The 18,868-nt window shown below is 40.7% G+C and overlaps 1 protein-coding gene and 1 long non-coding RNA gene across 7 annotated transcripts in view; one reads left to right on the forward strand and one right to left on the reverse strand.

The window, feature by feature from the left end:
* The window catches only part of NKAIN2 (sodium/potassium transporting ATPase interacting 2), a gene marked incomplete at its 3' end in the record, with an annotated part of 479,738 nt that overhangs the window by 425,590 nt on the left and 35,280 nt on the right, over positions 1-18,868 (forward strand). The window lies entirely within an intron of this gene.
* Positions 1-18,868, reverse strand: part of LOC310841029 — a 70,425-nt gene that overhangs the window by 19,972 nt on the left and 31,585 nt on the right. The window contains exon 3 of one of the 2 annotated variants that reach the window (XR_014562270.1): positions 17,525-18,180. The exons of the other annotated variant lie outside the window; for it this stretch is intronic. This is a non-coding gene — a long non-coding RNA (uncharacterized lncRNA). Of the gene's footprint in view, positions 1-17,524; positions 18,181-18,868 lie in introns of those variants that run through there. 2 annotated transcript variants of the gene reach the window in all.

Below are 18,868 nucleotides of genomic sequence, written 5' to 3' on the forward strand. Positions count from 1 at the left end.
GCTAGGTAGAATCACATGCATGAGAGTCTTCAGAACATTTCACAAGAATTACCTCAGCAGTTCTTACAACAGGCCTGATGATGTGTGGCATTCCAGGCCAGATACAGCTCACTACCATACATGGCTGCTCACATAGAGCTCAAGGACCCACCTGATGTTCCTGCCTGTTTTGGACAGTAAAAGCGGCAGTGGGCTGTCAAATGCTTGGTAGGCCACAATACCAAACAAAGGCATCCTTTAGCTGTGTGTCTTACAAGCTGTGCAGCCTGCCTTACAACATCTCCATAAGGGAGTGCAGTATTATTGCCTCTTTGTTACAGATATCAAGGACTGGAGAGTGAGAGATAAACCACCATGTGGGATTGTGCCAAGGAAATATTTGGACAAAGGCTCCCATACGGACAAAAGCATTAGGAGTTGTGCTGGCCAAGCTACCTCCTCACACACCATAGTCTGTGATTTTGCCACATCCACCCATTTACAAGGAGGTGGCTCAGGACGGGACAGATTTTCATGAGACTAACATTTTTAATTTCATTTTTTGTTCTCAAAATAGTATATAATGAAATAGAAGAAATGGCAAAGGAGCCCAAGGAAACATATGAAGCAATTAATGAAGCAATTCATGTTGTATATTATAAAAGGAAAATTATCAGCATTAAACTCTAGAACTAAGGACTTTCATCCACATTCTGCAGGAAAGAACCATGGCCCCATTTTATTTGTGGAGGCTCCGTAGTACCTCCCTGCTGCACAAAATGCACCCAGGGACAACTCTGGCATTCAAGACAGGCACTTGGGCAAAGATCTGATGTTCCCTGGTACGTATTAAAGCTTACAAGGCAGTAATTGTGTTGATACAACTGCCTGTAATGTCAAAGAACCATGTGTGCAGTGCCAAACATCACATTTATGATATTTCTGTGGTGCATTGACTAGGGCTTGTCTTCTGGAATGCACCGAAAGTGTGGGATCAGTATGCAACTTTGTTCAATTACAACCCTGTTCAACTATGCTCTGAATAGATCAATGACATGATTTATGAATGTTACAAAAGCATGACATGAACTTATGGTATATTATTATTGCATTATATCAATAAGACTGTTCCTGCAAGCTCAACTAGGTGAAGAACCAGACCTTGTCTCATTTTAACAATGGCATGAACCTTGTGGGAATTCTCAATTATGTATAGCAGGCATCCCCAAACTCGGCCCACCAGATGTTTTGGGACTACAACTCCCATCATCCCTAGCTAACAGGACCAGTGGTCAGGGATGATGGGAACTGTAGTCCCAAAACATATGGAGGGCCGACTTTGGGGATGCCTGATGTATAGGCTATATTTCTCAAAATACTGTGCATGACAGCCTAACAGCGCAATCTTAAAATTCACAATACCAGCAAATAAATGCAGGAGACTGTGTTGAGGGTGAGTTTAGTACTGAGCTACATTAAATGTGAACCATAGGAGGTCAGGTATAAAGCTGAAGCACTGCTGATGTTTCTTTTGGGTTTGCAAAACAAAATGCACAAGTTTATAGGTGCAAGCCTCTGGGAATTTTCACTCCAAATGTTAATCTCCAAACTGCCTTGATCCATTTGAAAGAGTAATAGTGAGAAGGCAAATGAAATTCAATATAAAGTAATGTGTATTGGAGCAAAACACCCCAAATTCACAGACACATTGATAGGATATGAGCTGGCTGATGCTCTCCAGGAAAGAGATATTGGAGTTGTGGTAATGATCAATGAAATCCCCAACTGAATGAGTAGTGACAGTGGAAAATGCAAATTCCATATTAGGAATTATATTGGGGGGGGGGGAGGATTGAAAGTAAAATGACCAGAATCAAAATGTAGAGGTGTACATTGGTTCCGTGTGCAGCTCAAATTACAAAGCAAGTAGAAACAATCTGGGTAAGGTTTTCAAATACCCAAGTCAGACTGTGTCATTAACAAGTCAAATCAACAACTCCCTAAAGTCCCAAGTTACTCTGTAGACGCAGGTGTCCAAAAACACTGCATTTCCTTTTTTTAAGTGAAACCAAACTGACTAAGGAAATGACCTGAATTTCAACGGGGAGAGGTAGAGAGGTTGGGTTGGATCTTTCATTTGATGGACAGACCTAAAGTAGGTTTTAATTGCAGTGAATTACCTTTTCCAGGATGCTCCAATCACATTGATTTAGGGGAGAAAAGTTGAAGAAAACAAAAGTGTTTGCTTTTCACTTGGCTGTCGTTTTGCCTGGGACAGTAGGGTGTTTAGAAAGGCAGCAGATTATTAGTGTCCTTCCCAGTCACCTGGTTCCTAACAAGCAATTAAAATACCTCCATTGATTTGTGTTCATTCCACTCTATTTCTTTCTCCTCCCACCCTGTATCCTGGTTTGTGTTGGTTTGGCTACTAGTGTTTAGACTTTTGGAGAGCTCAGTATAGGGTAATTCTATTTTCCTGTCCCTCAGATCCATTATTGGGCTTTGCCTGTGATTTATTTTTCTTCCCAGTTTTAGTTCGCTTGCTAGAAGTTTCATTCTCCTCCTTTCATGTTTTAGAGTACCTGTGATTTCAGTGAATTTTGTTTTTGCTCTCCAATAATACAAATATTTTTATTACAGTTTTCTCCCTTCCACCTCTGGGCCTGGTACTTTCCCACCACTCAACTGAACCGGCTTGCCCCTTAAGTTAGTGCCCAGGGGCTCTATGTCACCAGTTTTTAGACTGATTGTCCAGAAAACACTAGCAAAGGTTAATTGAGTTCACTTCCACCCACCCCAAAATGGCGAAGTTTGCCCTTGTGAGAGAACCACTGCACCTATCATTCCAAATTTGGCAGGCTCCATCCCCAGAAGGGGTGACCAATGCATGCAAATTACATCCAATTCTGGCAGAAAAATGAAAGCTAGCGACTTTTTTCTTTTAAAAAATAAAATAAAGGTTTCCCGTGCAAACTCTCCTGATTGGATCTGTCTGCAATTTGGCAGGCTTAGTACACACCGGAGGGGCTCTTTTGGCTGAAATTTTCATCTACTTCTGTAGGGGGCAAACAATTCTTAAGGTTATAGCTGTTTTCAGATTGCCCACTACAGTCAATGAGGGAAAACAGAGCTTCAGGTTCAACTGGTCTGATTTGGAGCAGATGAACATGTGGAATCAGAAAGAGCCTGAGTGGACTGGAAACAGTTTGGGTTGCTTCCCAGTGCTGCAGATGCTGGGGCAAAACAACATGCCCTATGTCTGAGCTTCTCAGAGGCATCTGGCTAGCAAGATCCTTGAAGTTAAGGCGCTAGATGCCTTTTGTTTTAGCTTGGATTCACAGGATACATGGAGGCAAGTAGGTGTGCAAATGGCTTGTTGAACACACAAAGTGTTGTTTAGCATGTAACAGCAGAACAGATGGGTGTAACTTGCGAGGCAGCATGCCAAATAGTGATTTATGCCCGCGACAAGTATTTCAAATGAGCTGGTGATATGGTGTGGATGGGAGAGAGAGAGGATGGCTTTTGCATATCCAGGAAGCAGATATGTGATTTTAAACAAAGATTGGGAGGGATCTGGTTGCTAGTTTATGCACAGAATATCTGTGAGTAGTGATATCGGATCTAATTCAAATGTCAGAAAAGTGCATCTTCTTGCAAATAAAGCTCATATTAAAAATGTACCACAGAGTTATGCAAAACTTTTGTTGTGTTTGAACTGGCCACAAGTCCTCATCATAGATGTATGATAGTCAATGGTGACAGATTATTGTTCTATTCTAGAATGAGTATTTTCTGTAGCCTTAAGTAGTATTCATCATTCTAACTGTATATTGCTATTATTGCAGTATTCCCAAGAAAATAAAAACCCACAGCTCTTTGTATTTAGGGCTAAAAAACCTTGGCTAGAGGCCACACTTTCAGCTACCATGGAAGTTCTCCCACTTGAGATGAACTCAGATATACCAAATGGCTAGAGAAATTTGTTCAGTCTAAGCAAGTTGTGTTAAGAATGAATATTAGAAAGGAGGGATATTGCAGGCTGTCTTCTAAAGCTTTTCAGTAGATACAGCCGAGAAATGAATTTTTGGACAGATATCAGCTTCCGATAAATCCATAATGTACTTTTTTATATATAATGCTCTCAAGACTAAGCAATAGCACAATGCACAATGACTAGTAATCATAACTTTTCCTCTCTCTCTCTCTCTCTCTCTCTCTCTCTCTCTCTCTGCATGAGAATGAATTCAATAGCTGCATTAAAGTCTCCTCCTGCTACCTTTTAGAAACTGATGCATAGATCTTTTCCACACTGTCCTTATAAAATAAAAAGGTTGAGGGCCGAGTCTCTTGAGTAGCTTTATGGCTTGGCTTGGCATTTTAGTCTTATCATGCAGCTGCACAGATCATCTGTCCTCAAAGATGGTTACATGACTTGGACACTACTGTGTGATGTCCTATTCCATTCTCTTATGTTCTGCCAATTAGATTATCCTGTTTCTCCTTTGATTTTGCTAAGGCAATGAATCCCTGTAATAAGGTCATACTTTCACTTTAGCTTAGACATTTTAAAATATATTCACACACATACATAAGGCAGTGCTCAGCAGAGCCATCTTCCATTTACTCAGTCTTAGAATGCACCTATGATAGCACCTTCTCTGGCCATAACATTTCTTAATCATTTCTTTCTTGCCGTTTTGTTTTCCATCAATGACTTATTGTCTACAGTGTCTAGCATATTCTCAGTCAGTGGCGTAGCGTGGGTTGTCAGCACCCAGGGCAAGGCAAGTAATTTGCGCCCCCTAACCCGTGGATTTGCGCCCTCTAACCCGTGGATTTGCGCCCCCTAACCCGTGGGTTTCCGCCCCTAACCCTAACCCCCAGATGTTGCGCCTGATGCGGCCGGCCCCCCCCTGCACCCCCCACGCTACGCCACTGTTCTCAGTCTAATGATTGATAGGCCATTTAGAGATGGTAGGTTATTATTATTATTATTGTTATTATTATTATTTGTTTCAAACAGGGAGGAATGAAGGGTGCAGGGTGGTGGAACCTGGGGTCCTTGATTGAAGAGTTTTCCTTTGTTTAGTAAAAGACCCAAGTGTACAAAGAAAGCTGTAAATAGTAAAATTCTAGCTGCACAGAATATTTTGTTGTGGTTTTTTTAAAACAGAAAGTAAGAATTTGGAGTAGAGTTTGTTTGTTTGTTTGTTTTAAAAAAGCGTATTTGTGAATTTTCACTTTTTTCTATTATGTCTGCTGCCTCTTCTGAGATTCCCCACCCCACCCCTTGTTTTACTACATATTCCTGGCTCCTAGTTCCTTCCTGGATTAGTAGTGTGCATGATTGCATGCAATCAGAGTTATTCAGTAAACAAGATAATATTGTGTCATGCTTTTCTGAACTATATCACTGAAATAAATGTTAGGGCGATCCTAAGGATGTTTAAAAGGTAAAGGGTAAAGGAACCCCTGACCATTAGGTCCAGTAGTGACCAACTCTGGGGTTGCGCGCTCATCTCGCTTTACTGGCCGAGGGAGCCAGCGTACAGCTTCCGGGTCATGTGGCCAGCGTGACTAAGCCGCTTCTGGCGAACCAGAGCAGCGCACAGAAACGCCGTTTACCTTCCCGCCGGAGCGGTACCTATTTATCTAATTGCACTTTGACGTGCTTTCGAACTGCTAGGATGTTTACTCAGAAGTAAAACCAACTGAATCAGCTGGATGCAAGGAAATTATGCAGTGGCAGCCTCAGACAACAGATTTTGTGTGTCGTATGAGGGCAGCAAGTTGCTGGTTAAAAAATTTATTGTTATTGTATTTTTAGTCCTAAAGAGAGCCTAGAGGTGCACTTTCTCAGATGCCAGAATAACTTGGCTGGCCTTAGGTACCTTGACTTGGTGGGATTTGGACATTAGCTGGCTCTGCCTTAGGCCAGCTGTGGTTGAATGAGACATGGGCTGCTTGCACGCCACACATTTAAGGTACTTTTAAGTCACATAACTTTTCTCAAAGAATCCTGGGAACTGTAGTTTGCTAAGCATGCTGGCAATTGTAGCAATTGTGGGGGAATCCACGTGCTTGGAATGTATTGTGTGGAATGCATGCTGCCTTACTCCTTTGTAGCAGTGCTTACGATTACAGCCTAGGCTAATACTTTCACAAGGAGTACTCAAGGAGAAGCATTTTTTCAACACTGCTAAAAACGCTCAGTAAAAATGGAACGGCTTTGGCTCAGCTGTATGTAACATTATTAACCTTGCTGGGCTTTCTACATTTAAAACATAAATAAGGGCAGGAACATCTCTATAAAAGGGAGGGAGGGAACAAAGTGGACATAGAAGCCTAAGTGGATGTCTGGGCAGATTAATTTTTTTATTAAAATAGAGGAAGACACCAGTAAATTTGGAGGAAGAGAATTGAGATAATGAATTGGATTAAATCCAATAGCTATCCAAAGATAAGGAAGGGAGGGTGTTACATTACTCCCCCTTTTGTAGACACCCACCTTTTTGGAGATAAGATAGTGCTCTGCAACACCCCATAATATAACCACCAGAGGGCCAAAAACCCTAATGCTACTTTCCAGACTCACTCCCAGATGTAAGATTGTAACCACTGTAACCCAGGGCCCCCAATTCCCATTCCCTGGAGCTGGTCCTGGAGGATACCATGGTCAGTGATATCAAAAACCAACAAGAGATTAAGAAGCAGGAGCAAGGTCACACTCCCCTTGTCCTGCTCTACAGAGCAACCAAGGCCAACTCCACCCCATCACCAGGCCTTGAGATTGGAATGGATCTATGTAATCAGCGCCAGCAAATAATGCTTGCAGTTGCCCACACACACCCCTTTAAAGAAACATTTTTTCCATTACAAAAAAATAAAATGCAGCTTAAAATCCCCCTCTCTGAAAGAGACAATGCCAACCACTGTAGGCACTTCTGAGAAACATGAGCCCTTACCTTTCCCACCCCGCCCTGGCCACAGTGATCCATGCGACGGTCATCTCCAGGCTTGACTACTGTAATTCGCTCTACGCGGGGCTGCCCTTGAAGCTGACCCAGAAACTCCAGCGGGTACAGAATGCTGCAGCGAGGCTCCTCACGGGGTCTCTGCCATGGGAGCATATTCACCCAGTGCTTTTCAAACTGCACTGGCTCCCGGTGGAGTACAGGGTCAGATTTAAGGTGCTGCTTTTGACCTTTAAAGCCCTTCAAGGCATAGGACCCTCGTACCTACGGGACCGCCTCACCCGGTATGCCGCATGGAGAGCCTCAAGGTCCATAAATAGCAACACCCTAGTGGTCCCGGGCCCTAAGGAAGTTAGATTGGCTTCAACCAGAGCCAGGGCCTTTTCAACTCTGGCTCCAGCCTGGTGGAACGCTCTGCCTCATGAGACCAGGGCCCTGCAGGATCTGATTTCTTTCCGCAGGGCCTGTAAGACAGAGTTGTTCCGCCTGGCCTTTGGCTTGGAGCCAATTTGATTCCCTCCCTCTCTTTCTTTTTTCCTTTCTTTCTCCTCCTGCGATGAGGCTATATTTTAATATTTTAATATTTCAATATTTTAATGTTGTATTTTAATGTTGTTTTTAAGTTGTAATCATTCAACTTGTTTTTATTATTGCTTGTAAGCTGCTCTGAGCCCGGCCTAGGCTGAGGAGGGCGGGGTATAAATAAAAATTATTATTATTATTATTATTGGTCTGGCATGAAGTAAGGGGCATTCTGTAGCTCCCATAAAATCTCATTATAGCTCAGCGCAGTCAGCCGTTCTAAGACTTTTTTTTTTTGCATGCAAGCCTGTTAGCAATTATTTAGAAGATAATTGCAGAGTAATTAATATGTAAAGGTATTTGAGGTTGTTAGAAGTTATTCTGAGTTGCTTTAATGTGGGTGCCATTAGTGCAAGTTCCTTCCGTCCTGAGATCGTTCAGGATAAGAGAACAGTATCAACCACTTTCCTAATATATTCGCTTATCATAGTTCCCTAATATCAAACTCAGATGGTAGAGTGCCCAACAGGACCGTAACCAAAATAGCACACAACCACACCCATGAAACAAGGGGGAAGTATCAGCATGCTCGAGTAACAAAAAGTCAAAGGGGAGGGGCGTTAAAGTTCAACAGAGACCGAGCATGCTCAGTTGCCTCAAGAAGTCAGCAATAATTCCATAGGGTCAATGGAAAAGAGCAAGCTGATATCTGATTATGTTTATCTCCAATCCCATGGAATATCTCCTTTACCCCACCTCCCATACCATTTTTATACTAGAAATGAAAAGTAAGGGGCTGTGGAAAAAATAGAAGAAAGTGTGCTAAGGGGGAATTTGAAGGAGGTGAGAGAAGGGGGGACCATACATGTGTACAGGGAGGGAGCTGTATGTAGAACTCAAACCTTATTTCTCTTGTTGTTGTATCCATCTGTGTCAGGAACAGAGTGTATTTGGGGGTCACATAGTCACCAACACAAACTCCACATGTTAACTTTGTGTTGTGCAATTATTTCGTTTTAAAACAAAGCAAAAGAATGGCCAAAAGCAGTAAGGCTGAGTAAGTCTCAGCAGAGCATGACTGGTAACAACTATAGGATAGGATTTACAGAACCTTAACTTCAGAACACAAATGCTAGCCTGATTCCGCAAAACTCCCATATTCAGTATCCAAAGTATACCTTTAAATATAACAAATCCTCCTATGCTAATTTTAACGTAACCCCATACCAAATACATGTTTATGTTGCAGACTGTTCCTTGATCCATATTTATGTTTAGTTAAATACTTCTGCATTTCTGAGTCATGAATGTGTAAACAAACAATTCCCATCTACCTGCAATTTCACAAGACAAAATCAACTGCAGGGGGGTTGGACTAGACAACCCATTGTGTCTCCTCCAACTTGGTGCCCTCCAGATGTTTTGGGACTACAGCTCCCATCATTCCTGGCCTTGGTCATTCTGACTGTTGCTGAAGGAAGTTTCAGTCCAGAACATCTGTAGAACATCAAGTTGGGGAAGGCTGCCCAAAATAAATATGATACATAGTGACCATGCCCACTGCAAACCAGCTTTTTCATCATTGACCTTGCACAACAATATGTTTAAAATCATTTGAAGCCAATATTTTCAATTAAAAGAAGACCATAGGGGAAGTCAAGAGTAGATTCTCTAAATGTCCCTGGATTATTGTTTTTTTCAGAAAACTGAGACCCACAAATTATTATGCCTACAAACCCAAGAGTTTCAGGCTGAATATTACTGATTTAGTCAGCAGCAGAAGAGACTGTCTCAGCTGAAGCAGTTGGTGTTAAATAGGTCTCTGATGTCTGACAGGCTGGGGTCTAATTTTGACTTCCCTGGATCCTCCTAGCTGGCACCTTCCCAGACATCACATTATATTAACAAGGCTCATAAACTGTCAGAAATAACTCGTCCACTTAACTGGCTGGAATGATGCAGATTTTAAGGACATGGCCTTTCCGAGAATTGTCTGTCTTTATAATTTGTCATCTCCACAGCCAGAAATATAGTGTTGCTGGATTCCTCAGCTAAAAGTCTTTGCCACATTAATTTCTCAGGAGACTATGGCCTCTTTTGACCATTTACCCTTAGGGTGTCCTCTCACACCAGACTCTGAGGGTGATGCCCTCCAACAGAACGATTCCACATTATACTTCCTGACAAACAAATTACTGTCTTGTCAGGTATAGTAAGTACCAATGTGATTCTCCATTACATCTTTATAAGTGTCAGAGGCTGTAGATTTCTAAAATAGCTCTTTCTCAAAAGGGCTAACTACACATTGCATGGAAAACAGACCCCATTGGGTTTTTTGTTTTTTATTTTTTTTTAATTTTTTATTAAGAATTTTTTAATACAATAGAAAAGAGACAGAATAAACAGATAATAGACAGAAAACAAAAAAAGCAAACAAAAAATTTAACATCTTGTAGTATCCATCTTTTCTTCATCCTTTGGACTTCCTCACATCTCCCGCTCTTACGTTCCACATTTATAAAACTTTAGCCAGCAATTTATCCCCTTGTTTCAACTCTTATTATACACATTTCCAATATTTTGTCCCTAACTTTGAATATTTTTATCTAGATCCTAAAACCTAATTTTAACACAATATTTATTCAAAATTTATTTTTCTCATAAAATTCACTCATTCTCATAATCTTATCAACTAACTTTATGGTTCCTGTTATTTTCAAATCTCTCATCCTTCCTAGCACTCATATAGCTTACAATGTTTTTGTAAATAGTCCTTAAATTTCTTCCAGTCCTCTTCCACTTCTTGCTCTCCCAGGTCTTGGATTCTGCCAGTCATTTCTGCAAGTTCCATATAGTCCATCAGTTGCATCTGCCATTCTTCCAGCGTGGGCAAATCTTGAGTTTTCCAATACTTAGCAACGAGTATCCTTGCTGCTGTTGTTGCATACATAAATAATGTTCGATCATTCTTTAACACCCTCTGGTCAACAATGCCCAAAAGGAAGGCCTCTGGTTTCTTGGGAAAGGTATACCTAAATACCTTTTTCAGCTCATTATATATCGTTTCCCAGAAGGCCTTAACCTTAGGGCAGGTCCACCAGAGGTGAAAGAACGTTCCTTTAGTTTCCTTACATTTCCAACACTTATTGTCTGACCGGTGATATATTTTTGCTAGCTTGACTGGGGTCATGTACCACCTATATATCATTTTCATAATATTTTCTTTCAAGGCATTGCATGCCGTAAACTTCATACCGGTGGTCCATAACTTTTCCCAGTCAGCAAACAATATTATACCCAATGTCCTGTGCCCACTTTATCATAGCTGATTTAACCGTTTCATCCTGCGTATTCCACCTCAGCAGCAAGTTATACATTCTTGAAAGTAATTTAGTCTTAGGTTCTAACAGTTCTGTTTCCAATTTCGATTTTTCCACCTGGAATCCTAACTTTTTCTCCAATTTAAAAACCTCTTTAATCTGAGCATAGTGTAGCCAATCTCGCACTTTATCTTTTAGTCTCTTCAAACTCTGCAATCTCCAGTTTTCTCCATCTCTTTCTAATATTTCCCAATACTTTGGCCATCTGACCTCCATATTGGGTCTTTTCACTGCTTTCGCTTTCATAGGTGATAACTACCTCGGGGTCTTATTTTCTAATAAGTCTTTATATTTTGTCCAGACATTAAACACTGCTTTCCTGACAATATGGTTCTTGAAGTTCTTATGGATCTTAACCTTGTCATACCACAGATATGCATGCCAACCAAAAGCATTATTAAATCCTTCCAAATCTAAAACATCGGCGTTTTCAAGAAGTAGCCAATCTTTCAGCCAGCAGAAAGCTGCTGATTCATAATACAACCTTAAATCTGGCAGGGCAAAGCCCCCTCTTTCTTTGGCATCAGTTAGTATTTTAAACTTAATTCTGGGCTTTTTGCCCTGCCAGACAAATTTAGAAATATCTCTTTGCCACTTCCCGAAACACTCCATTTTGTCCACAATCTGTAAAGTCTGAAAAAGAAACAACATCCTTGGCAATACATTCATTTTTATAGCAGCAATTCGGCCCAACAAGGAAAGTTTCAATCTTGACCAACTTTCTAAGTCTCTCTTAATTTCTAACCAACACTTTTCATAATTATCCTTAAATAGACTCAGATTTTTCGCTGTTATGTTCACCCCTAGGTATTTAACTTTTTTCACCACATTTAACTCTGTCTCTTTCTGAAACCTCTCTGACTCTAAAATCGTCAAATTTTTTCCCAATACTTTCGTTTTTTGTTTGTTTAATTTGAATCCCGCCACCCGACCAAACTCTTGAATCAGTTGTAATGCCCTTTTCGTACTGGATTCTGGCTCCTGTAGGGTCAAAACTAGGTCATCTGCAAAGGCTTTAAGTTTGTACTGTTTCGCTCTGACCTGAATTCCTTCCACCAACCGGTCCCCTCAAATCATATTTAGGAGCACCTCCATGACCGAAATAAATAACATAGGGGAAATAGGGCAACCTTGTCGTGTTCCTTTTTCAATTTTAAACTCTTCTGTCACCACATTGTTAACTATCAATTTAGCCTTTTGATCTGAATAAATTGCGTCAATCCCATTTTCAAACCCCCGTCCCACTCCCATCCCTTCCAGGTTTTTCTTCATAAACTTCCAAGAAATGTTGTCAAAGGCCTTCTCCGCATCTATAAATATTAGCACTGCTCTTGTGTTGATATTTGTTTGCAGAAGTTCCAAAATGTCAATAATGTTCCTTGTGTTAGCAAACAAATGTCTTCCTGGGAGAAAGCCTGCCTGATCTTTATGAATCACATCATTTAAAACCTTTTTAAACCTATTTGCTAAAATGTCTGCAAAAATTTTGTAATCCACATTGAGAAGGGAAAGGGGCGGTAGTTCTTAAGTTGTGTCTTTTCCAGTTCTGATTTAGGTATCAATGTGATGAAAGCTTCTTTCCACGTTTCCGGTGCCCTCTTCCCCTCCATAATCTCATTGCAAACCTCCATTAATGGGTGTATCAAGTGATCTTTCAGTGTCTTATAATATTTGGAGGTAAGCCCATCAGGCCCTGGGGATTTGCCTAATTGCATGTTCTGAATGGCAACTTCAATCTCTTGTAGTGTTATTTTATAGTTCAGGATTGATCTGTTTTCTTGAGACAATCTTGGTAATCCATTCTTTATCAAAAATTGTTCTATCTCAGCCTCATTTTGCGGCCCCTGAGTATATAATTGTTTGAAATATCTCTGGAAGCACTTCCTTATCTCCACAGGGTTCTGAACATTTCTTCCTTCAATCTCTAAGTTGGTGATCGTTTTTAATTTTTGCCTCTTTTTCAACTGCCATGCTAGCAGTTTTCCACATTTATTTGCCGAATCAAATGATCTTTGTTTCATTAACTTAACTTTCCACTCCACCTCCTGATTTATCAATTTGGAATATTGTGCTTGATGAAATTTAATTTCTTTCAAAATCTCTTTTGACTTCGGTTTCGATCTTAACTTCTTCTCACATTCTTTAATTTTCTCCAAAATCTTATCTTTTTTCTCATTTTGTGATCTTTTCTTTATGGTGTTCTGTTGTATCAGAAACCCCCTCTTAACCGCTTTACTTGCGTCCCAGACGGTTCTTTTTTCCACCGTAGTGTTCAAATTTATCTCAAAATAGTCCTTCAAAACTTTTTGGGCCTTTTTGATAATCTCCTGATCTCTACCCATTGGGTTTTTTAAATGAAAAGCAACTTGGCGAACAGAGAGTGACAGGGAGGGGAGCTTAATCCTTCTTTGCCCACTCTTCAGAATAATGCCCAGGATATCTTAGGAATATCCTTACCTAAAGACCTACCTGAGAATTGGTGTCTCCCATTTTTTCTTCAAGTTTAGAAGAATGCTGGAGATGCCATGCTGGTTTTGGTGGCAATTCTTGAAGGATAGCCTCTAAATGTGCCTTGCCTTGTGGCTGACTTAATTTTGTTTCAGACTACAATGTTCTATGTTCTTTCCTCCTTCTCCCTGAACCTTTCATATACCATGTGTCCATTGCCCTTGTCATACCACCATCACAAGCCAATCACAGTAGTACTCTTATTAGAATCACATCAGGATCTTAGACTAAAGCCATCCACCATGGAGGTAGTGTAATGGTAAGTCTGTCATGCAGCTCTAGGTTTCTAAAACTATTAACTGTCACAAGAGCTTTGAAGTGCACTGCTTTTCATCATACTAAAAGGGAATCAGTAAAGGAATCAATCATTGCCAAAAAGTCTTCTTCATTTCATTTCATATGTTAGGATTCATAGTGCTTATTTGGTCACATTTGTTCAGCTGACGATGAGTTCAACCACAACCATGTGGATATCCAAGAGGGCTTTTTGAGCATTCTGTGGGGCAGCCTACCATTGGTAGAGACTCTAGAAATGGTAGAGGAACAACCCAACCACCACCAGTCAGTGGCAATGACTGAAGCCCTGCGTATGTCACAGTGACCTTGCTTCAAAAATAGCCCCATTTTTGTGTTACTCTCAGAAAGCAGCAAATTAAGTCAAAGGGGGCTGTATGTCCGCATATTTGTTGCTCATCCCATCCCTGCTGTCCACGTGTTAACACATTTATCAAACCCTAATTAACATTATTCCCTCATTAACATCTTTCTCATAAAAATTCTTATTACAAAATAACAGGCCTACAATGCACATGACACTATATTAAAGGCATGTAATGAATTTGAATGGATTTGTATGTTTGGTTGGTATGGGTTAAATTGGTCTTTTGAATAACTGAAAATCACAGCTTAGCATATCATACTTCAAAAAACTTTCCTGAAGCAATTTCAGGACACATGAAGTCACAGTCACAACACTACTGAGTCATCTCAGCATATGTCAATTCACTGATTCAAAAGTCAATTTATGTTGATTTCCAAAAAGAAGAAGAAGAAAATAATGACAAGAGTACAATGGATTTTTTTTTAAATGTAGACCATTGAGGTGTTGCCATTTTCAGTAATGCTTTTTCTGGGGGTTTTAAGCCATCTTTTAAAAATATACCACTGAAACTTGAATCAGGAGAAGAGCTTGTAGGTAACAATGTGCAAACAATTCTTTCTTTCCCTACTCCTGTGGCCACAATGCTAGGCTGTTGTGATTTTAAGATGAAAGAATGCTCAAATCTAGGCACCCATCATTCCTATGCAAATCTCTCACCATATGCGTTTCCTGCAAGTGAAGGAGTTTGTACTCAGCAGAGAGGAGCTTGTCAGAGCTTGTCTTTGTTTACCAGAAAGCTTTGGGGTGTTCTTTTTTTTTTTTTTTTTTTTTTTGCTGCCATCAGAAATACATCTCTGCAAACAATCACCACTGTCCTCAGAATATGCAGATGATCTTCTATATCCACAGGCCCTCAAATAAGTACCTAGCATTTATAATCATCAATTTCATCTAATCCAGGTGGTTGCTGGGTGTTTTTTCCTCCTAACGCTAGGCATTTATTTGGAGGGCTGTGAGCAGTAGGTGGTTTTGTCAGATCTGCAGTAGCATAAAGAACCAATTTTTCTTATCCTAATCCTATAGCTGTCTGGAAAAGGTGACACACAGTGAGACATAATGATAAGAAAAGCTCAAGCTGCCCAAGGCGGTCAGATACCAAAGCCGGATGATTAAACTATTCTGTAACATTCCCAGAGTCCCCGGTGGGGGAGGGAGATGTGAATGGTTACTTCTCCAAAACCACCAGAGAAGAATGGACAGAGACAGGCAATGTTCTCCTTGCCTTCATATTCCTCCATACATAGAAAGTGGAGCCGGGTGGGTGGAGGAGAACCACCACACTTCTCTGTAATGTGTTTGGAGAGCTAAAGGGCACACAGCGCCTACCTGCTCCATTTAGCTAAGCTGGGAATGTGTCAGTATTAAGCACTGACAGCTCTTACACTCAGCCAGTGCTGGGTAGGGAGAGGAAGGGACAGATGAGAAAGGAAGAGAAGGAATGGCAGCAGTTTCAGCAACTTCCCTTCTCAAGCAGCATCTCAAACACAGGCCCCAAAATAAGAGGGAAAGATGTTCTGTCCACATGTAGGGGCAGGATGTAAGCCCTTCTGGCTCTACCCTTGACTTCACACATTTCCAGCTGCCCTGTTTGGATACAGCAACACTTATCAAGCCAGGCAGGTCAGAGGTTTCAGCACCATGGAAAGCTCCAGTAAAGCCTGGATGTGAATGGAGGCCATTTGAATCCCTTCACACAGTCTACCTCTCTCAAGCTCCACACACAGTCCCACCTGAAGAGTGTGAATCATTAAATGGCCAACTCCCTGGCCCTAACATGAGTGCTTCTCCTCTATTCTGTGACCTCCCACCTAACCTGCTCCCATGGTTGGGCAGGGAGTGGGTGGTATTTGACTCCTCGTGTCTCAATTAAGGCATCCCCAAGGGCCCTGGCTCGGGTTCCACAGTATCCAGAATCTGTTCCAGTTTTCCAGCCAGTAGTACAGCAGTCCCAGACCTGCTCAGCTTATTCTGAGATTGATGCTGATGCCACTCCCCAAATATCCATGTGTTGATATGGATATCTTCAAAGAAGCTGCTTTTGTGCAGGGTACTGGTTAAATTGAATCATGCATGCAGACAGCTATACACACAAAGCCTTTCCATTTGCAGATATCTGCATCAACCCATGAGCATCAGGTGCAGGACCAAGACCTGTGGTTTAGACCTAAGCTTGGATGCTGGAGGCAACATCCAAATAGGATAACATGGCCAGCTGTAGTATTGCCAGTGACTTCAGGGAAGAGGGCAAGTGCAGACTCCTCTGTAGGTTTTAAATACAAACATAAATGAAATTGTTTCAGCAGAGGATACCTCTAACATCCTGAAGACTGAGTACCATTACCTCATCTAACAGTGATCTGTGACATTAACTCTGTTCTCACATTTGAAAGTCACATTGAAAATGTTGAGGAGGAAGCAGGGCTATTGTCCCTGACCTCCATTCATTCAGCTGAATATGAGAATGTTGTTGTATGCATGCTTGGGATCTTTGACCTTGTGCACACTCAACTGTATTTCATAACTTCCACTTAACATTCAGGGGACAGAGTCACTAGACGCAATCCCCCTCACCCATCCATGTGCTGAGGGTGGGTTTGAAGCTCTAGGATAATGATAGAAAACAATCATTATTGCATTGTGACTTCCAAATCCCCTTAACACTGATCTAATTCTACTCATATTAATAGAATAATATCTTGTCTCTTTTGTTCTAGTCCTGAAAAAAAATCAGTATAGTGTGTTTTCTCCATGGTAACCCATCAGTCCCAAAAATGAAAAGTTTGCATAATTCAGAATTCAGCATATTTCCATCATTATAAACTCTGCTTTTGAGTAAAGGATTTGATCTTACCCCTACATGACAAAGCTTGCCTTTTTTATTTGAAAAAAATTATGTATGAATGAATGAAGTTGATTTAAAATTTGCTAAATTTTATTGAAACTCGTTTATCAGGTATTGTCATATACTACATGTCAGCTGTCAAATAATTACTCTGCATGTCAAATACAGTCAAGCACTGACTGCTACCTGGCAGATACTGTCAAAACTACTGCTTCATGCTGGTTGTCCAATACTGTTAAATGTTCATTGCTCTGTGTCAGAGTACCAACAGTAGCTGTGTATTAGATACTGTAACATGTTGGCATAAGAACATAAGAGGCCTGCTGGGTCAGGCCACAATGGCCCATCTAGTAAAGCTTCCTGTTCTCACAGTTGCAAACCAGGTGGACACGTGGGAAGTCCTATATCATGTTGCAAATACAGATACAGAATAATGAATGTTCAAGCAATATTTGGAAACTGTCTGCCAACATTTTCAAAGGACTCATTTCAATTCTGATTTCTCATAGAACAGGGAGTGTCCTGAGGAATAGCTCAGATGGTAAGAGCATGGGACTCTTAATCTCTGGGTCATTGGTTTGAGCTGGTTGTAGTGTTGGGCACTGCCTGTAGTGCCCAACACTACAACCAGCTCAAACCAATGACCCAGAGACTAGGTGATCCATTCCAACTCTACAGTTCTTTAAGTCTATATATTTAATGGTTTTAAGGATGCGTTGATTTATGTTTTATTGTGTCTTGCGTTGTTGTAAGCTCACTTGTGGGCCCTTCGAGGCAGGGTATAAACATTATTGCAAACCACACATTTTATAAAGATGGAAGAGTAGTGCTGAGGTGACTGCTTGCAGAGATTGTTGTGCTCTTCCATGTCTTCTCAAGCATGTTATTATGTGAGTTTTCAAAAGAAGCAGCATCACTATGCTTTTGCTAGACTAACAAGCAGATGATGAGAAACAGAAAAACTATCACCATGCCCTGCCTTACTGTACACTTCAATACAAAACCATAGAATAGTTTTGTGGTGCTTTTTAGTTTGGTGTTTTATTTTTGGTTGGGCTTCTTTTTTCCTTGAAGTGGAATCAAAGAATGGTTATTAAAGGAGATAAACATTATTCATCTTCACAGAAAGCAAAAGCCTGTTTCTGCTTCCAGATTCTCCAAGTCATTCATCTTCATTTTCACAGCTTCCTCTTCCTCGCCTCCTTCATCTAACCTCCGTGGTCTGTTCAGCTTCTCTTTTCTTCCTTGCCCCAATACTTTGGGCTTGACTGTCTGGCTTAATAAAGTTACTTCCTTTTGATGATCAATCTACTGTTTGAGTATTAAAAGGAAATAAGAGCATATATAAGAATTATGTGCTTTCATAGAGAGTCTCTCCCTAAATCCAACGGTGTTCTCAGTGTATGAAAACAATTTGTCTCCATAAAGAGGGTCAGGGGAAGTAGTGAGACAGTATTTTGATAAATATTGATTTTGCTTTAGTATGATCACAGCATTTGATGACCTTGGGACTCCAGAAGTAGACTCAGACTAGAGTCAAGAAAACTTTTAGCTTCCAAAACACTGTAAGATTAGATTGCTTAAGAAACATTATTTGAGATTTTCATAATCCTCTACTAGTTTATTGTGTAATGTTTATATGACAGAAATCTAAGTGGGACAGAATATCAAGTTCTAGTTATTGCATTTGCTTTTTGCTTTGGGTGTTCCCTCCACACAATTGTAATCATATGGAGAGGAAGGAGCTGTGACAACTGGCCCCACCTTTACTGTCACATCCCAATGTGTCTCACTCTTCATGTGTTTGAGGGGGAATGTCTTGAATATACATAGGCTCCCCCACTATATGGTCTAGAACTCTACAATTATGTGGAATGAGTGCCATTTCGTGAAAATGGCCCATCCCCATCAAACCCTTGCCATTTGAATACTGAACACTGTCCATCTATATTGGGCGGGGGGGGAGCATGCATACTCATAGTGGGTCAATGTGTTAATT

The sequence above is a fragment of the Podarcis gaigeae genome, assembly GCF_964106915.1.
Source record: "Podarcis gaigeae genome assembly, chromosome: 3".
Classification (NCBI taxonomy): domain Eukaryota; kingdom Metazoa; phylum Chordata; class Lepidosauria; order Squamata; family Lacertidae; genus Podarcis; species Podarcis gaigeae.